Source organism: Trachemys scripta, chromosome 3 (assembly GCF_013100865.1).
Source record: "Trachemys scripta elegans isolate TJP31775 chromosome 3, CAS_Tse_1.0, whole genome shotgun sequence".
Taxonomy (NCBI): Eukaryota; Metazoa; Chordata; order Testudines; family Emydidae; genus Trachemys; species Trachemys scripta.
The window spans coordinates 16,578,628-16,605,229 of NC_048300.1; the positions used below are offsets into that span (position 1 = coordinate 16,578,628).

The following is a 26,602-nucleotide window of genomic DNA, read 5'->3' on the forward strand; positions in this document are numbered from 1 at the left end:
GCTAGTAGTAACCCTTGGGGCCAAATTTGGTCTTAGTTGCACTGGTGCAAATTGGAGTAACTAGATTGAAGTTAATGGCATTCAATGGCTGTAAATCTGAAATAAATGGGATCAGAATGAGGGCTATTTTTATTTATTTAAAACAGAATTGCCAAACCCCCTCCAAGACGGAGCAGTTGGAGTGTTCAGCAGTTGCAGTAGCCTCCATATATACTCCCTCTGTGTATGAGCATGTGGCCAGTGGAACCAGACTGTTTTGTTTTTGAAGCAAATGAATCAGTGACAAACAACCCCTCCCCCCATAAATCTGGCCCCAAACAACCATGTGATTGTCTTAAATCTTAGTCATTGGATTATTTCATATCCAACTTTAGTACTTGAAAGGTATGGTATAAACATTCTACCCGAGATGCACAAAGACAGCAACTTGCACAAAGGCTTAGTTCCAAAACTAGTTCCCACTGGCATAATAAATCCACCTCCTCAAAAGGTGGTAGCTATGTCAGCCACCGACATAGCGCCGTCCACATCGGTGCTTAGGTCAGTGTAATTCATGTTGCTGAGGGGGGTGGTTTAGTCACACCCCTGAGGTTATACCAAAGTAAGTGGTTGTGTAGACCTGGCCACAGACTGAGCCTTACCAAAATTAAGCAAATGCAGCTACAGATAGACTAACATAAAGAGGCAACAAAAGTTTAAAATTAAAGTCCCCATTCATGCCACAGCTGATAAAAAAATCAAGGATCACAAATAAGGCCTCTTAAAGCACAGAATAATTTAAAACAGCTAATCTGTTGCCAAGATCACATGCTTCCATAGAACCTCAGCTTTTTGGAATAGTTATTTGTAATCATGTTTCCAAAGATGTGACTAACTCTGGCACACACTGAAAATGTTCCATAAAAAAGTTTATTCACACCCTATAAAAGTTAACTCAGATAGAAATGCTGCAGTGAAATTTCCCTTTTTCTGGGGCTCTTTAATGGATTTGGCATACTTTATTTAAATGAATAATATAAATAAAGCCATTGTTAAAAAGCAAAGTACATCTCACTATTGCTGGACTAGCCATGGAACCAGTTGGAGAAGGAGTATTTCTTGGTGGAGTAATGTAGTGGAGTGCTGAGGTTTTTTTGGACTTACTATTATGAAAAACAGACCTGAGGGGGTTGTAGACCGTGTGATCAGCCAGTGACGGGTCTACATTTGTAGGGATACTGTCCAATAAATTCTCAAGTAAAATCATATTGGAATAGGGAGAGTGTGTTACAAGTCAAGTTCTGTCCTTACCCCTCTTGCAACCTCACTGAGCGAATTGGTAGAATTCTGAAGTTAATTTCAATGAATTCAATGGAATTAAGCGACTAAGTGAGATCACTATCTGGCCACTTGACTTCAGGGAGGTTGCATTGGGACAGATTTGGGCAATACATATAATTTAACTAACCACTGTGGTTTAGGGTAAGGCAGACACTTTAGAAATAATTATAGTGCAACCACAGAGGATTCTCGGATGTCAGTTCCCACTATTTTATTTTGTTCACATCTTGTTCAAAAAGACTTAGGCCCCAGAGGGCTATGTATTTTGCAACAACATTTCAAGACACAAGCTTCACAGACAGTTGTACAGCATGTGTCAGTTAAGGAGCAATTTAATTCTTTGCTGAGACTAAAAGTTAAAAAAATATTACAAATTAAAAAAAATCCATACTATGTGTTACGTACCTGTACATCCTCCTCCTGCCCCAAGGCTAATAGGGACATTGATAAAGAAGATTATTAGAGCTGATGGTTTTCAGAATTCATCTGCATCACTGCTATGGGCCCTATCAGCGCTAGTCCACTGATATTTAAAATAAACCACTATCAACAAAATAAGTTTCCAAAATTGTGTCCCAAAACAGATTTTCAATCCTAGATGAAGAGATCAAATACAATGGGCATGATTCTTCTCTCGCTTTCATTAATATTAATCAAGTGTAAAAAAGTAGTTCAAGAGAAGAGAATTCAGCTCTCACAATATCCCTTTCCATTAACTTGGTGCCAAAAATAAACTTTAAATAATGCACTAAAAGGATTTTTACCTCCCTAACCTGACCTCCAACCCCTTGATTTCCATGTTTCTCCTAGGGTAGCTGATGAGCCTTATGCTGATCACACTAACACTAGTGAAAATTAGGAGTCACATCAGACTTCAACAGTTTTACACTAATGAAATCAGAATTGGGCCTGATGTCACTACCTGCTCCCCTCACCAACTTTTCAGTGGTTTCCCTAGGTTTCAGGAGACAAGGCTGATCAGTAACTCACAGTCTGAGAAGTATTTGAAATTGTCTACTCCTGTTTTCTAGTAGGTCCAAAGCCTCTCAACCTCCCCAAACCCTGGGTGGGTGAAATTCTTCACAGGGGTTGGTGATGAAATCCTATCGTCCCCCTCCAAGACGGAGCAGTTGGAGTGCTCAGCAGTTGCAGTAGCCTCCATATATACTCCCTCTGTGTATGAGCATGTGGCCAGTGGAACCAGACTGTCACTGATTCATTGGTCCACCCACCAGGCCAACCCCCTCACAGCTACCACCAAAGGAGATGACGAAGCACAACTCCACGCCATGCACAGTGCAATCCTCCATATCTGGGATTCTGAGACAGCACTCTGCGGAAGGACAGGAACAACTCTGCTGCCAGGTGAGCTCTGCATGCCCACAGAATGGGATGGAGAAGGGTTTGGAACATAACTAAATCCTTACAATACTGAAAACGACTACACTCCTCCTCAGTGCCTGAGCCGCATACTCCAACACAGGCTCGGCCATCTTACCCTCGTCCCTGTAAAGCACAGGAAGATACCCCACCCTTCCCAGCAAGCCCCTGGCCTCTCATAACCAAATTTGCAAAGCCTCCAGTTATGCCACCCTAAGGAGGCATCTCTGTACCCAGGATGTGCTCCTGACATCAACCCACCTTCCTTTTATTGGCTGTGCCTGAGCTTTAGGCAGGACCTGGTTGATGTTGAGAGCACAGCCCTGAGGGTGTTCTAGAAACAGGGAGGTGGGGCCATTTAGCAGAGAAATTTATAGTTAGGCATAAAACTCCACCCTTCATAATGCTCATGGAGCATCTTATTACAGTATCATTTATCCAGGGTCACTGGTGTACATACAACTTCACAGACAAGCTCACTGCTCCAGTCTTGCAAGCTCTTAGATGAGTAGTCCTTACTCACACAATAGATCCACTGACTTAAGTCAGAATACTCACACCAGCAGAAGCTTGCATGATCAGGTCCTAAACGTACCAAAGAAAGCAGAGAATGGATGCAACATGCAACAAAGAGAACTTGGAAGTTACACATGACACTTGTTTTGTTCGTCCCACAGTTTTTTACTTGTTTGATCAATTAATGTTTAATCATAGTTGACCTAAATTAAATGATTATCTGGAGAGGCATAAGGGTAGGGGATGGAACATGAATTGGGAAAAATGAGGTTTGTAGAAGTGTCTTAAGGGGGAGAGCCATATTAAAAATAATGGGTGACAGCATGTATTGAGTTCTTACTAGACAACTCATTTATTTCAATAGGAACTTGAGGTTAAAAAAACAGCTGGTGTATCTCTGATCTCATGTCATTGTACGTACCAGATACCCTGCATAGTGAGTAAAAGAGGGTGAACGTAGAGTTCCCATCATAACTAAGTTTCTTGAACTTTGAAGGATAGTGTCTTAAGTTTTCGTATTTATAAGTAAGAGCCAGATTCTAATACCCGTCTTCACCCTGAGCAATGGGACTACTCGTGGAGTAAGATCCTACTCGTGAGTAAGGAAAGCAAAATCTGGCCACAGTATTTAACCTGATCACCATGGATCAAATTCTGATTTCAGTTACACTGATGTAAAACCAGAGAAACCTAGGGAAGAATTTGGCCCCTGTCCTATTACTTGTACATTACCAAAAACATGATAGGTGCTTTACAAGCTGATCCTTCTCCAAGGAGCTTATTTTGTGCAATAGCAAAGAATGATGGAGAGAAGGTAAAGGGCCAGTGAAAGCAAAGGATTGGGTTACAATAAAAGGATCACACTGATTAAAATTGTTGTGTTCCTACCATGATGGTTCCACGAGGGTAATTTTGTCCTCTCACCTGCATGTCTCTTATTGCTTCCTTCTTTGACTGACATGGGTTATGGTTTGTGGGCTTTGAAAAAGAAGTGACTCTTTAGAAGTGATTTTAATGAGAAAAGGGAGTCTGGTAGACTGGAGCCAAGTTCCACGTGTAGGGTGGCAAAACCACCACGTAACCTCAACTTCCCCCGTGGAATTAAGGAGGCAGATTAGGCCCACGACCAATTGGGATTTTAGTTCCCTCTTGGGAGGCTCTCAGATACCACAGCAAGTGGAGCAGTTATAAGCAAACAGACCGGATAGAGGGAATGCAAAGGCTGGCATCCCTGGCAGAGCAAGGAGGTCAGAGGGATATGGGAAGAAATGAAAGCAGAGATGCAGACAGGGGCAGAGATGCACAAGGCCTTGAAGGCAAGGGCAAGAAGTTTGAACCTAATATGGTTGGCAAAGGGGATCCACTGCATAGTCAACCAGTGTAGGAGATTTAGGTGGCAGTACATTATCAAAGCACGAAGGAGGGCAGCAGAGGGTTGTCAGTCCTATTCAGCAAAGTACGCCTCCCCTTTTCTTCTTTTGGGTAGATCAGCATGGGGGTGTTCCACTCGCAGGTACACTGTATGCTTTATAGAAGCTGCTGTATTATACTAGCTTTCTAAGTTTAAAGGAATAAACTTTAATACTTCCCCTGGCTTCTCCATTTAGTTTTCCCACACCCCCTCCTTTCATACAGGACTATAATATTTGCCCAGCATTAAGTATGGTTAAAGACCGCAAGTAATAAGGCAATACAAATATATGTGGATCTAACACTTATACTGGTATACAAATGATACCATCTCAATTAAAATCCTAGGAGGTAACTGAAAGACTCGTTGCCAACAGAGTTGTAGGAGTGCATTTAATCAGAGAGAATTGTTTCTAATATGTACTTGGACAGCAGTTAATGGACAAAACTGTTGATCTTGGAGGAATACAACAACATCTATCACATTAAACTAAAAACCTGAATAAAGAAAAAGATTAAAAGCGTGGGTGCTAGCTGACATGTTATAGCACCGCACGCTGCTAGGCTTCATGTGACTGTAAACGCACTACGTCCAAAAACAATATGATTGGAGACTGCACTTCCACTTGGATCTAGGGTATGTGATTGAGGCCCCCATCTGCTTTGGGAAAATGGCCTGTTGCTGATGAAAACTTTGAACTATAAGTCCCCTCTATTGCGGAGTTCAGTTTAGTTGTTAGTGTAGACAGGAGAAAATAATTTTCAACACCATGACAGGAAGCACTGTTATATGCCCATCCACTCTAGCAGCTAAACAGAACCACCAGTTGAGAGGAGTACCAGCTAGGGGTGCCTGTCGTTCTAAACTGCCAGCAAGAAGCTGTTCTCTTATGTGTAGATGGGGCCTAAGATTTCACAAAATCGAAGGCTGACTGACGGTCTACAGCTGCACTATTCCAACATACACACCAGACTTCGAAAATAAAGTCATCATTTTGGTACTTAGTTTGTCTTTTCCAACATGGTGTATGCCTTGTGTTCAATCAGTATTCTAGGGCAGTGGTATTCTACAAACTCAAATGCTCAGTTATCCAAAATAGTTCGACTGACTAAACAATTTCAACATACTAACAATTTAACAAACAGACTTCTGGAACTTAAAAACCCTGCCATAAAATGATTGCCAATCCTAATAATGCTGGGTAACTAAGTCCACTCTACTCCAGTTTCCACAATAAGTAGTATTTTTCAAAGACAGGAAATAGTGGCATGTTAAAGTTTCACACGTGAAAGTGCAACAACATTATTACAATTAAAATAGTCAGCAGAATCAATGGCCTAATGCTTTTGCAAGGCTACACGAGAGATCCAGGTTCAATATACAGGCCTGACAGAAGCTTGGCACAGAGGAAATAGAACGGCATCAAGGTGCTGGACGACTGGGATGCGAATGAATGCTGGTCACATGGAAAGCATCCCTTCTTGTGTAGTAGTACTGCTTATACATTCTATAAACTGCAGCTGTGACAGTACAGTGTTACCACACATATTTGAGTTGGTCTGGCATTATAGAGGGAGCTGGTAGTGACCCCAAGGCCTTGTCTATATAATTTTTTGTTTCAAATTTAACCATTAATTAAATCAGTGCAACTTTTGTCTTTAGATAAGGTCTTATACCTAGCTTGCGCAACACTTTCCATTATAATTAAAAAAAATTATTTTCAGGGGAGAAGTTTTCCATTCTTGGCAGGGGAATAGTGCCTTTTCTTTGTACTATGAAATTCTGTTCAGGTTTGGTGGAGATAGTGATTCTTAACAGTCTCTATTTCCCTCTCTCGATTTGTGCAACCATAAATCTGACATTTCCAACTTTTAAGTGCTTGACTTTGCAATCAAATAATATTTTTAACATTTTGGTTTTGGACTTTAAAATGTATGCAGATAACACACAGTGCAAGGACATACATATCACAGAACTCTATTGCATTATTTGAGAAATAACATGCAATTATAAACCTTGCTGTCAAGTTTGCATACAAGGGGACAGAGTTAAGGCTGTGCCTGTAAATTTAACTCTAATTTACTTTTACTTGCTTCATTGTACAAGCATAAATATTCTATTAGCAGTTTAATGAGTAACTAAAGTAAAGAACTTAGTTAAAAGACCCTGTCAGGATGCATACCAAGGTTAATACTTAGTTTATCTGAAGGGTTAAGGTGTTAAAATTAAACAAACAAAACAGATGTTCAGGTATTGCAGTAAACTAAAATCTTGAATTCAGTTTCTAGGTTACAGCAGTGGAATCACAATGTTCTCTTAGAATCACAGAAACATAGGGTTAGAAGGGACAGCAAGGGTCATCTAGTCTAACCCTCAGCCAAAATGCAGGATTTGTTGCGTCTTGACTCTTAGTCTGCCGTCTGCAGATTCAGTCATAGCCTATAAATTTTTCCATATGCTAATTATTCTATTACATTTTGCCATGCTCAGGATAACTAGATGCTCTGAAGGAAATCTCAATTTAGGACAGGGGCAGGCAAACTTTTCGGCCTGAGGGCCACATTGGGTTTCTGAAATTGTATGGAGGGCCGGCTAGGGGAGGCTGTGCCTCCCCAAACAGCCAGATGTGGCCCGGGCCCTGCCCCCATCCAACCTCTCCTACTTCTCGCCTTCCTCTCCCCCCTGGGATCCCTGCCCCTTCCAACCACCCCTTCTCCCTGTCCCTTGACCGCTCCCAGAACCTCTGCCCCGACTGCCCCCTGCCACCCCATCCAACACCCCCTCTCCTTCCTGACTGCTGCCCCTCCCCCCCAGGACTCCCGCCCCCATTCAATCCCCCTGTTCCCCACCCTCTGACCACCCCGCCCCCTATCCACACCCCTGCCCCTGACCACTACCCCAAACTCCCCTGCCCTCTATTCAACCCCCCCCGTCCCATCCCTCCCCGCTCCCTGCCCCCTTATGGTGCTGCCTGGAGCACCAGTGGCTGGCAGCGCTACAGCCGCACTGCCTAAAGCACCAGGACAGGCAGGAGCGCGCAGCCTCGCCACCCAGAGCATTGCTCCGGCGGTGCAGTGAGCTGAGGCTGCAGGGGAGGGGCCACAGCAGGGGAGGGGCCAGAGCCAGGAGTTTAGGGGCTGGGCAGGAGGGTCCCACGGGCCGTAGTTTGCCCACCTCTGATTTAGAAGAGGGAAGAAGCAAACAATCATTTTCAGCCTAATCAGTTCTGAAACCTTGCAGCAGCAATTCTGTTTTTTTAGGGGGACAAATAGCCTCCAAATAATTTCCGGAAATTATTTGGAGGCTAACAGTTGTGAAAACTGGTCTAAGCTGAATTTGTCCACTAACATTAAGAAACCTGTCATAGTAGGAACTCTTTCTAGTTAGCTTAATAAAACTGCCGCATTGTTTAAAATACAGTACACTGTAACAACTCTTGGGGGCCATATTGCAATCCTTTACTCCTGCCAATACAGTCCCACACACTTTAATTGGAATAACTAGTGTTAATAAGGCCTGTAGGATCCTCAGGCCTGTGGCCGCCACTGAACTGCCTCCTCTTTAAAGGTTTGCTCATAGGAGACGCTGTGCACCCTCATTTTCCATCAGTGAGAGTTGAGGGTGCACAGCAGCTCTGCGTACATGAAAGTAGGTATTGCTGCACTGAGGGATCATTGTAAAATGGGGTCAAGTTAGAGCCACTTCTCCCCACACCCCACGAGACTTGGAACTGTGGAGGGGAGATCTCCTGCTCCTGGGGGCACTAGGACCCAGGTGGCATCCCCACTTCCCCCAGCCACATGGCCTCTGGAATGAAACTGTGGGGATGAACTGGTCAGAGACTACACCCGGCAGCAGCAGCGGGAGAAGCAGGGACCAGTAGTCATGGAGGATGACTGCAGTTCTCACTCAGAACATTTCACCTCTGGCACTGACTGGCTGTCTAGGAAAGGACAACAGGATTGGAAAAACCTTTGGCTGTCCATCCAGCTAATCCCCTCCCACCATAATCCCTGTTCACGCCACTTGTATGTGCTATCCCTTTCTCCTCTTTGTGCTATCTATCTAGATTGCTAGCTCTTTGGGGCAGGGGCTCTTGTTATACATTTGTACAGTGCATGAACGTACCACCACAGAGCCCCGTTCTTGGTTCTCTCCTAGGCACTACCATAAATAAATAAAAATAAAGAGGTCAGATTAAGTAATCAGAATGGTCCCTCAAGATTTTCAGAATGCAGGATAGCTGAGGGGCTTGTGCCTCCAGGACTATCCTTAGTCACACAGCATCCAGCTTCATCATGAAAGACAGGAGTTAAACAAAATAATTCACTGTGTTCATTTAACTTTACAAATTGAGAAGCAGGTAATCTGGTGCCCAGTCCTGCAGCTATTACTTACAGGAGTAGTCCCACTGACTTCTATGGAGCAAGTCACATGAGTAAGGGCTGACAGAACTTCCCCAAAGTCTTACAAGGAAAGAATTTAAAATGATAGTAGTTAGGATGTAGGAATTCTAAGAAAAATCAATGTTAGCTGCAGAGTCTAAAATTAAAGGAGGTCTGTTTTTGATGCTTTCAGTACATGCAGTATGTTTCTGGCATAAATCCAGTGGAACATAAAGTACTTGTGGACAATGTCTGCCAAGAGCTAGAAATATAGCACTTAGGCTTTGAAGAACAAATAGCATCTCTGTTTCCATTCAATGCACTTTAAAAAAAATTAAATCAAGGTGAGCCTTCTGAGGGCACGACTGCATTAGAACTAACTGGCATGTTTTAGTAAAGGCTGTAATGAATACATGCCGATTGGAAGGGAATCAACGCCTGCCATTTTATAATCCATTTCCCTAGTGACAAAGTTTATATATACAGATGTTAGACTTCATGGATTACAAATGCAGTTTTCCTCCCAATATCAGGTAAATACTCAACAGAAGCTCAGTGCTTTCCTTTGACCTGCCTCTAGTTCACACTTCCACAAATTCCACCAATTGTTTTAGTACTGCATATAAAAGAAAAACCGAGCAAACAAAGATAGTTGGAATGTAAGGCTATGTCTACACTGCCCATGTTGTGCCCAGCGCTGTGACATGGGCAGTGTAGTCATGCTACATCGCCGGAGGAGAGCTCTCCCGGCGATAAAAAAAACCCACCCCAAAGAAGCAGCGCTTTATAAAGCTACCACTATCTATACTGGCGCTTTTCAGCGCTAAAACTTTTGTCGCTCAGGGGTGTGTTTTTTCCACACCCCTGAACGACTAAAGTTTTGGCGCTGAAAGTGGTAGTGTAGACACAGCCTAAGACTCAATTAAAAGTGCTTTATCAGTTCATATATCATGCTTCACGCATCTGTACCTCAGTTTACATACCTCAGAGCGATGCTCTGAAGATTAGTTAGTAATTGAATACTAATTTGCATTTCTATAGCAGCTTCCAAACATTAGTGAATTAAGCCTCAACATCCCAAGGTAGTTACCATCAGCCTTATTTTAATAAAGATAAGGAAACTGAGGCACAATAGGGTTAATTTTCTAGTGTGGAATAGGCCTTAAGTTGGCTTAATTGTGTTGCTCAGGACTGTGAAAAATACACAGCCCTGAGTGGCATAATTAAAGCTGACCTAATCCCCAGCACAGACAGTGCAATGGAAGAATTACACTGGTCTACAATTTTTGAGAAGTCGCCTGCTTCAGAGATAAAATGTGCTATTTATAATGTATTTTGATGTGCTGAATTCAAATATGACAATTAAAACAACTGATTGGCTACTGTTTCTAAGATATTTAAGTTTTTACATTTTATGTCTATGTATATTGTGTAGACAGAGTTTTAATCATAAATTGTAAACCTAGGTCTTTTCATGTGTTTATGGTTGCTTTACATGATAATATTTCACCTGTCCTGTTTATGTAACACTTTAAAAATCAACAAAAGGGTTATATAAATAAAATTTATTATGAAACAAAAGGGAAGAGCTATTATGTACATAGTTTAGTCCTATTCAGTGTCTACTCGGCGCTTCTTGGCTTGTCTCTTGTATTCATTAAATGGAGCATCTCTTGTCACTGTCCAGCAATAGTCTGCAAGCATTGATGGGCTCCATTTGCCCTGATTGCAAGAATGGAGAAATGCTATGTCCTGGTGAAATCGCTCGCCATGCTCGTCGCTCACTGCTCTGCAGTTCGGTGGGGGAAAAAAAAAAAAAAAAAAAAAGCATCTAGATGAGAGTGCAAAAAATGTATCTTTAGTGACATGTTGCAACCAAGGCTTTTGTATGCCTTGAAGAGGTTTTCCACCAACAACTTGTAGTTGTCTGCCTTGTTGTTTCCGAGAAAATTTATTGCTTTCCATGTCGTCTTTTCCTTGCCACGCAGTGCATGGTCAAATGCATCATCTCGAAGAAGTTCACGAATCTGAGGACCAACAAAGACACCTTCTTTTATCTTAGCTTCACTTAACCTTGGAAATTTTCCACGGAGGTACTTGAAAGCTGCTTGTGTTTTGTCAATGGCCTTGACAAAGTTCTTCATCAGACCCAGCCTGATGTGTAAGGGTGGTAACAAAAATCTTCCTTGATTCAACAAGTGGTGGATGCTGAACACTTTTCCTCCCAGGCTCCAATGACTGTCGGAGTGGCCAAACTTTCTTGATGTAGTGGGAATCCCTTGCACGACTATCCCATTCGCAGAGAAAACAGCAGTACTTTGTGTATCCAGTCTTCAGACCAAGCAAGAGAGCAACAACCTTCAAATCGCCACAAAGCTGCCACTGATGTTGGTCATAGTTTATGCACCTCAAAAGTTGTTTCATGTTGTCACAGGTTTCCTTCATATGGACTGCATGACCAACTGGAATTGATGGCAAAACATTGCCATTATGCAGTAAAACAGCTTTAAGACTCGTCTTCGATGAATCAATGAACAGTCCCCACTCATCTGGATCGTGAACGATGTTGAGGGCTGCCATCACACCATCGATGTTGTTGCAGGCTACAAGATCACTTTCCATGAAGAAGAATGGGACAAGATCCTTTTGACGGTCACGGAACATGGAAACCCTAACATCACCTGCCAGGAGATTCCACTGCTGGAGTCTGGAGTGGGTCCTGTGACATTGATGGTTCAGGACCAGAAGTTTCATCCTCTTCCTCGTCTGACTCAAGTGAGAATGATTCTGGTGCATCAGGAACCGGCAGTCCTTCTCCGTGGGGTACTGGGCATATAGCTGATGGAATGTTTGGATAATGCACAGTCCATTTTTTCTTCCTTGACACACCTTTCCCAACTGGAGGCACCATGCAGAAGTAACAATTGCTGGTATGATCTGTTGGCTCTCTCCAAATCATTGGCACTGCAAAAGGCATAGATTTCCTTTTCCTGTTCAACCACTAGCGAAGATTTGTTGCACAAGTGTTTGCGCATATGTGTGGGGCCCACCTCTTGTCCTGATCTCCAATTTTGCAGCCAAAATAAAGGTGATAGGCTTTCTTAACCGGAGTGGTTATACTGCGCTTTTGTGATGCAAAAGTCACTTCACCACAAACATAGCAGAAGTTATCTGCACTGTTCACACAAGTACCAGGCATCTCTGCTCACTTTGGCTAAACAGAAATGTGTCCCTTTGCAAAATCAAACACTGACAAATAAGAGAGCATGACACTGTATGATTTCTAGAGCTGCTATAGGGCAATTTTTGTTCCACAGAGTGATGCAAGCTTCGTTATGATTGTATCATCCATGACTTCTAGGAATAACATGATGAAATTCATATCATGTATGATGCAATACCAGCTTCAGATTGCATCATTCATTGTTTTGCCTAAAAAGCAAGTACTGTCCAAACCCAGTCATAGATTTATTCATAGATCCAGTCAAAGATGTATTTTAGTCATTTCTGGTTTAAATTGAGATTCCCTTCCCTTTATAACTCACTTATCCTCTGCCATTCCCAAGTCAAGGGTCGTATATACTGACCCAATAGCATATCTTGAAAACTGGAGCCAATCAGCAATTTTAAGCATCATTTTCGTTCTCAGTGACCCAGAATTAGTAAAGTTTGACTACATTTATTTCAGAAGCATTTTGGCTGTAGAGCAGTGTTCTGTTGTCGACCTAGCTACTGCCTCTCGGAAAGGTGGGTTACCTACACCGATGGAAGAATTCTCCCACTGGCGTAGGTAGTATCTACTCCGAAGCATTAACAGTTCTAAATGTAGACAAATCTTAAGTCATCACACAGCAAGGCCACCTAGTCACTCTGCACCGCAGTTTTCACATCTGTAAGATGGAGATAAAAATATATAGGGCTCAATGTGGCTTACACAGGAATGGAGCGAACAATCCATCTGCTCCCAGGGAGTCAGGGTGGAGCCCGTCCACACTCTCTCCATGGCCAACATAAGAGGCTAGTGCAAGAAAATATCATGGCCACATCTCCTTTTGGGGTATCTTGCTGCCCAGGAGGTGCTAGAAGTGAGTAGACCCTGGGCTTCTCTACACTTGAAACACTACAGGAGACTGCTGCAGCAGCACCACTGTAGCATTTCAGTGCACACACCCCAAGCCGACAGGAGAGGTTCTCCTATGGTCATAGGTAACTTACCTCCTCGACAAGTGGTAGCTAGGTTGATGTAAGAATCCTTCCATCGACCTAATACTATCTACATTGGGGGGGGCTACGTTGGCTTAACTACATCATTCGGGGTGTGGATTTCACATCCTTTAGCAATGTAGCTGGGTCAACCTAACTTTTTAGCTTAGACCAGGGCCTGTGATTGTACCTGGCCAGTGTGGGAGAGATGCAAGACAGGATGCTTTTTGAACCATCCCCTCTCCTTGCAAACCCCGACACAACCTGGCCCTTTAAGGCCACAGAATGTTAGTGTTCACATGGCCTGTTGGAAAATATGAGCTCTTTGCTTCTCCCTACCACACATGCACCTCTACTCTTCTTCCCAGCCTCTCCTGGCTGTAAGAAAAGGCAAGGGTTAACTCTCCCTTCACCATCTTGGATCAAATACCTATTTCTGCTGCTGTTCATAGAGACACTGCCAACTTGAGTTTTGGAGAGGAGAGCTGATTTAAGATTTCAGTAACTGAAAGATCAGAGAAAGATATTATTGCTCTATTTTTAGAGACAATTTCCCCTGTATAGTCAGGGGTTTCCCCTGCTGAATGTGTGGGTCTTTCAGAGCAGTGAGGAAATATTATAAATAGGAAAAATACAATTACGAAACTTCAAATATCGGCAGCAGGACTCGGAAACAGGTGCAGCAGGTAAAGCTACTTTTAAAACACATTTACTGAAGCTGACTAGATTGTCTTCATGGGGGTCCCTATAGTTTTCCCCAGCAACAGTGTGATGTTTACAAGAATCTACTCCGTTTCACATCTGCTACTCAGAAAGCTGTGGGCAGAACTAGGGAAAGAAATAAGTGATCAGTTGTTTGTCTAGGATTTTAATGTAGATTCTAACACCTTATGTAACTTGTTCTACCAGCTCCAGAATATAAAAAAAGAACAATTACATATGGCAATGTGCTTACTTATACTAGCATGTGCAGAAACATGACACTGGGCTTAAAACACTGTCATTATCCAATAAGTGTGAGCATTCTAATCGCATGATTGCCGAAATTATTATTCAGAAAGGAAGGGATGGATGGAGGTAGGAAAAAGGACGAGGCTCCTATCTACATAGTTCAGGTAAGCAAATTCATTCCTTCTGCAAGCCCATTTTATGGCAGCTCAAGAATTTTGATTTCCTTTATGATCCATGCTGGAAGGACAGGTAACATAAGAATTGTCAGTGATATTTCATACCGACTTAAAAAAAGGCCTGAAAGATCTTATCTTAGAAATATATGGAGAACGTTAAATTGTCTGCACTGTTTTTGCTGGGGATCTCCTTGGAGGACCAGAGAATATCTGCTAGCCCTTAATTGAAGGAGCCGGGGTGAAACTTTAACAAATGTATTTCCTCCCAGATGTATTTCAGAAGTTTTATTTATAGGTATTAAAATGATTTTAACTGGTTTGGCTACTATCCCTTCCTGTCTCAATTGCTTGGTTTTCCATCACTAGTGATGTAACAATCTCACTAGTTCTCCAATAATCAAATCCTCTCAAAAAAATTGAGTAGATAATACCTGTTATTTCTCAGGTAAAAAGCAAGTTGAAAATAACTTCTCTGGCAAAAGAAGGCCTTGGTGTGTGAGGTTTTCTTTATACTCTTATGAAGCAATAAAGGGGGCAAAAGCACATTAAATGTCACTTTACAGGCACATTTATTCAAGGTGGCACAGCAAACATGAGTACATGTACTCTAATCTCAACCTCTGGTGAAAACTCTAATATTCCCTCTTAACCCACCCTTCATCCAAACACAAAACTCCTTTAATTACACATCACTCATGGCAGAAAATGGTGTAGGTGCACGAGGCTGTAGTCTAAGTTTGAGGCCAGGTTATCTACCACTCAATAAATTACAGAAGAAAGAATGCCAGACTATATTCATTTTCTGAGATAGGAAGACTACCTTCTAAGTCAATATGCAACCAACAAGTTTGGCCCATGCAATCACACGGATTTGTGAAAGCTGTATGTATTTTTGTGGTGTTTGCCTTTCTAAAACTGCAGTTGAATTACAATGATGGTTAACTCAGTAACCACTAACGCAGGACCAATGGCTCACTGGATATTGGATTCTGGTTTCAAACCTGGAAATGCAAGGCTTTTCTTCCATACGACAACAAATGCTACAGATTTTTTTAAAAAAAAATAAATAAATCTCACGAGGTTTTGGAAAACAATCTCTCCCCCAACTCAGAAACAAGTATCAAGCCCCAGACTTCCAAAAAAAGGTATTGCGTACTCCATTTAAAAAATGAAACAAAAAATATACCTCACTTAAGAATGTCTATTGCACTAAACATACTGTACACTCCCACATTTAGCAATGCACGTTTAAAGTTACCTTTGATTATCCAATGAAATATACCAATGATCCAATCACAACAACTTGAATTACTAGCTGCATTTTATTTTCTACCATGTTTAAGTATTCCTTAGAGTATTTAAAGCAGTTCAGGGAAAAAGCAAACTATTGCCAAATGAAGGAGAAGAAAAAAAAATTACAGTGGATGATGGGAAACAGCAGAACTGACATATTTTTAGAATTAGCAGCTTATCCCAAGAGGTGCATAATAGAAGGAAAACAAGCTACAAGTTCTTTGAAAGGAAGTGAATTACTCTATAGTAAGCCACATGTGTGATGCATTTTAAAAAGATTCCTAACCACATACCAGACATTTGGTTTAGCTACATGAAGTGACAGTTCTGTTGTCATATTTTCCCAGTTGAACCTTGTGTTAAAACACTGTTAAAGCAATCCACATCCTTGCATAAATGGCATAGTGAAATGTAAAAACATTTGAAAAATGGAAAGAGTGTATTAAGGTAGCATTACTGATACAACAGAGTAGCGATCAATGTGCAAAGAGAATCTGAAAGTGCACTAACAGAAATAAAGCCTACGACCCTTCTTGGGAGTTCCTTAGAGGCCACTTCTTTTAGGATTTAATGATTTTTTTTTTTTTTTTAAATGCAGAGGATCTAAGTGAAGTACTCAGACAAGTTTACAACTATATTGGCTATAAACCCACCATTTAAGTTGTTTAATACTGCTGATGACTAGGGCACTACCAAATTCACAGCCATGAAAAACATGTCACGGACCATGAAATCTGTGTAGAATAGGGTGTACAGAGAAGACCAGATTTCATGGGGAGATCAGTCTCTCTCAAACTGGGGGTCTGGACCCAAAGGGAGGTTATGGGAGGGCGGGGGGGGGGGTCACAAAGCTTTTGTAGGGGCATTGCCGTATTGCCACCCTTACTTCTGCGCTGCCTTAAGAGTTGGGTGGTCGGAGAGCAGCAGCTGCTGGCCAGGCACCCAGCTCTGAAGGCAGCATCATGCCTGCAGCAGCGGAGAAGTAAGGGTGGCAATACCATACTATGCCATCCTTACTTCTGCGCAGCTGCTGGTGACAGGTCTGCCTTCAGCAGACACCACTTTCTGGCTGCCCAATTATGAAGTCAGTGCTGCCACCTCCAACAGCGCAGAAGCAAGGGTGGCAATACCGTGACCCCCCCCCAAAGTAACTTTGTGAACCCCAGAACCCCGTTTTGGGTCAGGACCCCTACAGTTATGACACCGTGAAATTTCAGATTTAAATAGCTAGAATCATGACTTTTTAAAATCCTATGACCATGAAATTGACCAAAATGGATCATAAATTTGGTAGGGCCCTACTGATGACCAAGAAACAAAGCGATCAATGATTCAGGGTGGAGAAAACAGTCACAAATGGTGCAAATTTTCAGCCTTCAATGCGGTCTTAGGAAGCCAATGCGGTCTTAGGATGCATTAGGCGAAGTATATCTAATAGGGATAAGGAGGTGATGCTTCCATTGTACAAGACACTGGTGAGACCTCATTTGGAGTACTGCGTGCAGTTCTGGTCTCCCATGTTTAAAAAGGATGAACTCAAACTGGAACGGGTTCAGAGAAGGGCCACTAGGATGATCAGAGGAATGGAAAACCTGTTGTATGAAAGGAGACTCGAGGAGCTCGGTTTGTTTACCTTTACCAAAAGAAGGCTGAGAGGGGATATGATTGCTCTCTTTAAATATATCAGAGGGATAAATACCAGGGAGGGAGAGGAATTATTTCAGCTCAGTACTAACGTGGACACGAGAACGAATGGATATCAACTGGCCCTGGGGAAGTTTAGGCTTGAAATTAGACGAAGGTTTCTAACCGTCAGAGGGGTGAAATATTTGAACAGCCTTCCGAGGGAAACAGTGGGGGCGAAGGACCTGTCTGGTTTTAAGATTAAGCTAGATAAGTTTATGGAGGGAATGGTTTAATGGGATAACGTGATTTTAGTCAAATCAACAGCGTGCCATCGCTGGTAAATAGTATCAATGGCCAATGAGGGTCTGGCTGGAGAATCTTGCCTACATGCTCGGGGTTCTACTGATCGCCATATTTGGGGTCGGGAAGGAATTTTCCTCCAGGGTAGATTGACAGAGGCCCTGGAGGTTTTTCGCCTTCCTCCGCAGCATGGGGCAGGGGTCGCTAGCTGGAGGATTTTCTGCGACTTGAAGTCTTAAAATCACAGAATTTGGGGACTTCAACAGCAGAGTCAAGGGAAAGGGGTTGGGTCAGCTTTTGTGGCCTGCATCATGCAGGGGGTCAGACAAGATGATCATAATGGTCCCTTCTGACCTGAAAGTCTATGAGTGGTGTGATGTAAACACAAGATCTGGAGTTTCTGGTTCCTTAAATTCTAATAGTGGTTCTGGCACCAATTTAATGAATGGCCTGAGGTAAAGCACTTAAGGCCGATACCTGTTCCCCCCCCCACACACACACACATTAATGGGGAAGCACAGACTGATTTTAATGGATGCAATACCAGGCCCTATTCTTTGTGCCTCAGTTTCCATGCCCCTTCCTCATGTGTAAAATGGGGATGCTATCCTAGCTCAAGGGAAAGAGGGGGATTTTTAATGTTTGTAAAGCATTCTGAAGACGAACAAAGTGATACATAATTGCAAAAGTATACTTGAAAGACTAATGGCTAAATATGTCCAAGTGGAAGAATTAGTGTGCAAGGGAGACTATAATCATTTATGGTGAACTGCTTAAAGGGACAAGTTTGATTAGGAAGGATTATTATAGATTTTAAGGCCAGAGGGGATCATTATGATCATCTGGTCTGACCTCCTAAATAACACCGGCCATAGAATTTCACCCAGCAATTCCTATATCAAAGCCATACCACCCTGTGGTTGAACTAGAGAATATCATTTTAGAATGACACTCAATCTTGATTTAAAAGACTTCCCTAGGTAAACTGTCCCAATAGTTCATTACCTTCACTATTAAGAATTTGCTCCTCAATTCTAGCGTGAATTTATCTAGCTTCAGACACCGGATTTTGTTATGCCTTTGTTTGCTAGGTTAAATAGCTCTCTACTATCAGAAATGTCAGTACTAACAGACCATGATCAAGTCACCTCTTAATCCCCTCTTTGATAAAATGGAGGCTTATGTGATTAATGAATTACAGGCCTAAATATTAGTACTTGGACAAAACATAACTTGGCTGATATTGCTGAACTGCCAGTATGCAGAGGGGCATACCAAAAGTCTCATTGGCCTCTGTGGGATGCATAGCTGAAATCTGCTGCTCCCTGCTCCACTAGAGAGCAGAGGGGGAGTGCTTGTGGTTCACCTCAGATAGCTGGCCACGTGCTAGATATTGGCATAGGATCAGAGATCACAGGTGTGTGTGTGTGTGTGTAGTGTAAACTGGGCCTTGGAAAGGATATCACATCACTACACTTTGTGAGGCTCGGGTGCACCATTCCCACTGAGAGCAAGGGCCTGATTTGGCTGTGCACTATTGGAGGTCATACAGAAAAATGCTGGGTTGTAAAGGAGATTACTATTTTTCCCCACAACAGTTCTATCAAAGGTTTGGTAGGACTTTATAAAGCCAGCAAGACAGTGACTCCTAAATACTCTCTTCCTCACAGGCCAATCATATTCAGATTTGAGACAGGTGAAGCAGAAGGGAAGATGGTTAGAATGCAGGGGGCATATGTCTCTCTACCAATGGGATCCATCACAGCATACAGAGGTTTTGAAAGTGATTTACTATACATTTAATTATTTTCAAATTATATTTAATATGTTCTTTTCTGAATCTGCCAGGGGTTCATTCAAGACAATCATTTTTTCTATGTTGGAAACACAGGATTCTTACTGCATTTAAAGTGAAAAAAGCAAAAGGGCAAAATTCAGTTCCTTCATAATTACATTTGAAGTTTTTTAATGTTATTTTGGGCCTGTTATAAAAAAGTTTTAGTTTCGTCAGGAATTTCCAGTAAAAAACAAAAAACACAAAGATAGACTAAAAACACAAGACGACATGATTTCTGAAGGCATCACTACTAGTTGTATGTCAAACTAGAAACACTGTTTTCAAGTAGTTCATGCTGATGAGTTATGTCAGGTCTATTGGAAGAATGTTAGAGAAATCTAGGATACTAATAAATTTTGTTTTGTGGTGGGGTGAAAACATGAGAGTGGTGTGTGTATTTGCCAATTCCCTGTCCCTATCCCTATCCCTCCTCCCCACAACTACCTCAGAATCTAGTAACATCAAGGAGAAGGGTAGTGGCAGCACAGAGGAGAAGAAAAGGAAGGAACATATGGTCCAAGTCTGCATGATGCACTGACTTTGATGGGAGTTGTGGGTGCTTGGAATCTCCTAGGATTAGGCCCTTAAGACAAATGCAAAAAACTCTTCCCTCCCTCACCATTAACTCCGTCTACCCAGATACACTGCAAGTACCAAATCAAGGATGCAACACCAATTTTAGTGAAACTAATGGCCTCTGGTTGCAATGTGCAATATATACACGTATCCTGTGACAAGTAAACTGAAATGAAACAAACTAGATCAGATGGAAACATGCTCACTTTGTTCCACTGAAACTGGCTCAGCAGTATTTACCAGTGCTTGACCTAGTTCCTACACCAGCTCTTCACTGTCATTTCCTTAGACAGTTTGTCAGTGCAGTTGTGAATCTAGAGATTAAGGAATGAAAGTTTGGAAACAAACACCCTGGGCTCTCTCTGCTAATACCATCTACAGTCAGAACTTTTGTGATCTAAGCAATAAGGTACGCAGTCCTAGAGTAGCCTCTTTGTACAAACAGCACAGTACTTCAGAATAGCTGATGTGCTGCAAAAGGCTTAAACCTTGAAGCAACTGCTGTATACTACTTTACTGCACTCCGAAATGAATGTTTGGAGTTTGATTTTTGACACTGCCCCTAACTAGAGAAATCAATGTCAACTCTCCATCCCATTTTTCAATCAATAAAGAGTTCAGTATCTGCAAACAGCTTTAGGGCTAGTCTACGCTACCGGGTTAGGTCAATGTACGCTGCCTTGTGTCAATCTAGCTGTGGAAGTGTCTTCCCTTAAATTTGGCTCCCGCCAACGTAAGCAGCTCTCTATGCCAATTCAGTAACACTACCTCCCTGAGCGGCGTATGGTCACGCTCGATATAATTAGATCGATGCAGTGTCTATGCTGACACTGCGTTGATTACATCAACTGTTATTGGCTTTCAGGAGCTGTCCCACAATGCCCCACACCAACAATACAATCGATACGAGTGCTCCTGGTGCGGACACGCACCACCAAAACAACAGGCCCCCCACACAAGTGATTTAGTAACCAATGTAAGTTAAGTCGACATAATTTTGTAGTTTAGACATGGCCTTAATTTTCAAACTAGCTTACTTGTTGTATTCCACAATTCTTTTTAAACAAGGCTTTTTTCTTCTTTCATAGAAAAAATATTAGGACTAGATTTACTGCTCACAAAAGGGAGGTACAAATACTGTTGGCCTGAGGCAGATGCTGTGCTCAGTTGTCCTACACAGCTCTACCACTGTACCTCAACCCTGACATTAAACAGTCCAGTTTTCAGTTTGGGGCTTCTTGACAGGAGAAGCAAATAACACTGATGCTAAACTGTACAATGGTTTCCTAATATACTGAAATCAGGATTATGAGAAGACTAAACAAACTCATTTTCATTTGGAACCTCAGTAATTATTTTTGAACTCTGATCTCAGAGGTAAAATGCTAGTGCAATTCATAGATTCCAAAGCCAGAGGGGACCATTGTGATCATCTAATTTAACCCCCTGTATAACACAGGCGACAGAACTTCCCTGAAATAATTCCTAGACCATTGACTTGCTGCACCTCCTAGACCCGAATACTTTAGCTGCATGAGGAAGATATCAAATCAAGTTATATCTAACGCCCCCAAATTAAGCACTTCCCCAAAACAGTAACAATATTCTATGTCCTCTAAAATAAAATTAGTTTAAAAACTGGCGCATAAAAACTAAGTCTCTTTGCTAGCTAATTCTAGATTATTAAAATTCATTAATAACCATATTATATGCTTTGGTCAAGAGTAACTAGCGATTTTAGATGTCCAAATTAAGAGCCTCAAAGGGGCTTGATTTTCAGACTGAGTACTCGGCAATTTTTGAAAATCGGGCCTTTTAAAAAGACATCTTATGTTTGGCACCCAAAAATGGAGACAACCACAATCACTAGTCACATTTACAAATAAAATTAATTTTTTTTTTAAATTCTTAACATGAACCATGTTCTACTCCTCAAAATAAATAATTCAGGAAACTTGCATAGGAAACCTTCAGTGTAGGTTACGCAAAACACATTTACTGCGTACAAAGTGCTAAATCCAATCATCGTAACAGGACATTACAGCTTTCCTATTTTGCAACATTTTATGTTCACACACACAAAAAAAAGAAATTCAACCTTCTCCCCGCCCCCCACCTTGCAAATTCAAGATGGGGGGGGGGGAAGAGAGAAATCATCATTTTGCTGAGCATGTTCAGGAGCAACCTTTCCAGTTCAGTCTATTACCAACGACAATTATAAAATATTACAGAGTGGTAGATTTTAAACGGTCAGTCCAATCAATACAACAAAAACAAACGCAAGGCCTTTGAAGGTAATATGAAAAAACAAAGTACTACTGTTAAACTACAGTGGGCATGTATATATGCAAGGGACTATGTGTAGCAGAGATCAAGATAACTGCACATTTTGGGTCACATTTACTTAAAAGAAAGCTGAAAGTTATCAGTATAAGAGTATTGGCCACTCTTCCTGTGGAAAGAGATTTTTGGGGTGGGGGGATGGGAAGGAATCGCATCTAAAAATATAGCTGTTCTTCCTCTTTGCCTTTTAAATTCATCTCCTTTTTTAATAATAGTGTCTCCCAGTTATTTTACCTCTGCAAATACACTGCTTACCCCAGTAAAGAGTGTGGGGATGTAGGTTGCACAATTTTGTTTCTTCTGGCAAACTAAAGCTGTGCTGGATCACAGATCCTTTGTAAACGAGCCATAAAATACAGGAGAAGGGCACAGAAAAATAGGTCTGTACATTGTAATTCTAAGGAAGCTTAAAAATAGAAAGAACAGAATAAAAAAAATCAACTCTCTTATCGGTGATGGGGATTCTGCCCAAGTAAACAGTAGCAAAATATGTTGTCATACAGGAAAATAACGACGTACAGCTGAACACACGCACACAAAATCCCCCTTTGTTTGGTTTTTGCCCGTCTGCTCCCATGCCGCTCCACTAACCGGGTTCAAACCGGGATTTGCGCAAAAAGGAAATGAAGTCAGAGCTCAGGAGACGCATCTTGTTTTGGGGACAAGAACTAAATGAAGTTTTCAAGGAATGAAACAAAGCCAGAGGCGCTTTCTCAGCGGCCACTCCGTGACAAAGCACCGTGCTCAGCAGCACCCCCGGGGAGGCTGGGGGCTAGGAGTGGGGGCGGCCCCACTCGGGAGCCTGGGGAATCCCCCCAGGGAGGACCGGCACGAACAGCACTACCCAGAGAGGGAGGTGTCGGCACAGACCCACGCACCGTGCCAAGAAGTGGGGGACGCAGCCCGGGACAGCTGGGTGCACCAGAGGGGATGTCCGACCCGCCCCCCCCGCCTCCAGGCTAACACGTCCCGGCCGAGAGTCCCGACACTCACCCGGCCCACACCAGCGGCGCCCACCGTGGCGATTCCGTGCGGCTCGAAGCCCGACGGAGAGCCCCGGGGCCGGAGGCGCGCCCCCGCCGCTATGGGTCCAGACCCCCCGCAAGGGGGAAGGGGGGAGAAGTTCCGGGCTGGCGCGCGGAGCCCAGAGCGCCTCCCGCTCAGCCGGCAGAGCTGCGGCACGGCTCGGGGAGCTCCCTTTGTGGCCGGGATCGAGGCGGACGCGAGCGCGAGCTACCAACCGCCAACGAGCTTCCAGCGCTCTGGGTCGGCGGTGGCGGTAGCGGTGGCTCTAACACCCCACAGGGTGGGCGGGGGCGCGGTGACCTCATCACTCCGCGCCATCGCGCGGGGAATCATGGGGGTTGTAGTTCTTTCCCCCCCCGGCGCTGGGTGGTTAGTCTCTGCCCTCACAGCGGGGTTGATTTTGCCAGAGGAGGTTCCCAGCCCTTTGGGCGGCGGGTGCGGGAGCTGCCGGACTGTGGGGCAGGCATGGGGCAGCTAACCCAGAAGCCTGGCTCCCATGCTGGCCAGTGCCAGAGCTTCAGGAAAGCCTACAGAACAGGGCAACTATGGAGTGATCCATCCCGGCTTCCACTCCCCACTGCCAGCAGTCAGAGGCTGAGGGTCGCCCCCCTCCCGCCCCCCTGCACGGGGCTGTGTCCCACACCATAACAGCTCTTGGTGGACCTATCCTCTGTGAACTTATCTCATTCTTTTTGGAACCCAGTTATACTTTTTGACCATGACAACCAGTGGCGGATTAGCCACTGGGCCAACGGGGCCCATGCCCAGGGGCTCTGGCCAATTGGGGGCCCCCTGGAAAAATGGGTGTCCCCGTGACCAGCTCCGCCTGCCCAGCACTCCTGCACTCCAACCCCATGCCCCAACTGGAGCGCCGGGTGAGGGGATGGGGCGGGGAAAGCCCCTGCGTTTCGACCCTATTTCCCCAACAGGTGGGCTGGGGGGGATTGCAGGCAGAAGGGATGGGGAGGGGTCCTCCCACATGCTCTGACCCAGGGCCCCACAAATCCCTAATCCACTTCTGAACATCCCATGGAAATATGTTCCATCGGTTAGTTGTGCACTGGGTGAAAAAGGAGACTTCCTCTTGTTTGTATCCAACCTGAATCTGCCCCGGGAAGCCAGGGCAATGGGTTGGGAAGCCTGATGCCACGCTAGCTGAGCGCATCTGCCCACGGGAGTCTCAGAGCAATGCACTGTGAAGCAACTGCCAATTGGGGATGCCTGACTGGAGCAGCATTGCCAAACTCAAGCGCTCGAAAATCGCCTAAAAAGACAAGCCTAAAAAAAAATCACAATTGACTTAATAATCATATTTAAAATAAGTAAATAATTCAGGGGTGAGGGTTGGCCTCAGAGAGGGGTGGGTTCATATTTTCGGGCAATTGTAATTCATTTCCTTGAAAGGAAGGCGGTCACCTTAGCCCTGGGTGTAGGTATTATTGCTCCAATGCCCATTTTACAGAGTGGGAAACAGGGACAGAGAAACTGACTTGTCCAAAGTCATACAACAAGTCCATGGCAGAGCCACAAATCCAACTGCTGAGCCACAAGGATTGGATGTAAAACAACCTAGTCACATCTGAGGCAAATGCTACGCTATGATACAAACTTAATCATGTGATGGTGATGATGCTCAAAAGTAATTTTAGGACTCTGTTGAGCCCTGGGTTGCTTTGCTGAAATGAGGACAATTCCAGAGAAAACCGTCCAGAACAGCAGCAGGTCATTTAATTTATCTGTGCCACAATTCACCCACAGCTGGGGAAAACAACTTACCTGCCTGCCAGTGAGGTCATGAGGCTTAGTAAATGTTTGAGCTTGGAGATCTCAGACAAAAGGCCCTATATAAGTGCAAAATATTATGATTAGATTTTATAAGTTCCTCCCCCCATCCAGTTAATCAGAGACACAATGTGCATCCCAAGGGCCCTGTGTGGTCTATGAAGTCTTAAAATACATCCCACCACGACTCTCATCTCCCTATAGTTGTAGAGGGAAAATAAAAAGCTGATCAACTCCAGATTTTTATTCCTGGCGAACATAAACAACTAACTTTTCCCTTTTTCCATCAAGGAAGATACAAGTAAATATAATGATTGTGTGTAGCTGTAATTGGTTTAAATGGATGCATATGTATATAAAAAAAATTAGGCATGATTCTTCGGATCCTGGAGTGCTACTAATAGACCCTTCAGCATTACATGAGTTAGGCACCCTACAATGAAGCCATGAAAGATATATTGGAAATAGAAGGCAGGAAAAGAATTGACTCAGATCCAAAAGGCACCAGCTGTGATTCATCAACAACAGCTTCAGAGACATACATATTTAAACAGAGACAGTGAAATTATTAAATGATTATTCAATGATGTATGAGAATTCCCATGAGATACACCTGAGATGGTGGTATGATATGACAAGTAACTGATCATTGTAGTGGTGATGATGATACACACTCACAAATATGTACGTACCAACTACTGATGTATTAATATCAATTATTAATAATTACATATATTACAGTAGCACCCAGAGTGCCCAGTTGAGACCTCATTGTACTAGATGCTGTACAAACACACAGTGAGTGCGGAAGCATTTTTTTCCCATTCCCTTATACTTTAACCCCTATTTGATAGCATTTTTCATCCCAGAGCAAACTGAACTGAACTGGTACACGCCATATATAGGAATCACTTCTTTCACCAATTAAATATAACTATCTCCCAGACGAAATATGTCAACTGTGCCAAAGCACAGCGTTACACTACACAGCAGTTTGGAACAGAAGTGAAGGATATTTTATCCATTTGAAACTACAGGGGGAAATGTAGATAGGAAGACTATCCTTACCCAAGCTGCAATTTGGTTGAGGTTAACACCTCTCTTTCGTGTAAAAAGTGCCTTAGGATCTTTAATTACCATAAACAGTTAAGACCTCTGGTTTACTCTCATCCCAAAGATGGGAGGACGAGGGAGGATTCTAGCATGTTGCTACAGATGCAGAGGAGGAACTTGGATTATATGGCAGATATATTTGAAGTCAGGGGGAGGGTTGGGGAGTGTGAGGGTGGCTGACAGACCCAGAATGATAAAGTAGGTGAAAATCTTTAGATTTCAGATGCTACACCCTACTTTGTTGTATGGATTGGTTAGGTTAGTGGGGGAGGTTCTGATTTCTGTGGGCTATTTACATGGCAGAGCTTTTGTTTCCTCTTTCATTGATGTTACTGTGTACAAAATTGCATGGATTCTACATTAA

General features: G+C 43.1%; 1 protein-coding gene across 1 annotated transcript in view; it reads right to left on the reverse strand.

Annotated features, from left to right (window-relative positions):
• PELI1 (pellino E3 ubiquitin protein ligase 1) overlaps positions 1–23,607 on the reverse strand; it is a 63,174-nt gene extending 39,567 nt beyond the window's left edge. The window contains exon 1 of the mRNA XM_034764202.1: positions 23,311–23,607. The gene's annotated coding sequence lies outside the window, so the exon portion shown is untranslated. The remainder of the gene's footprint in view (positions 1–23,310) is intronic.
• Positions 23,608–26,602: the final 2,995 nt, after the last annotated feature.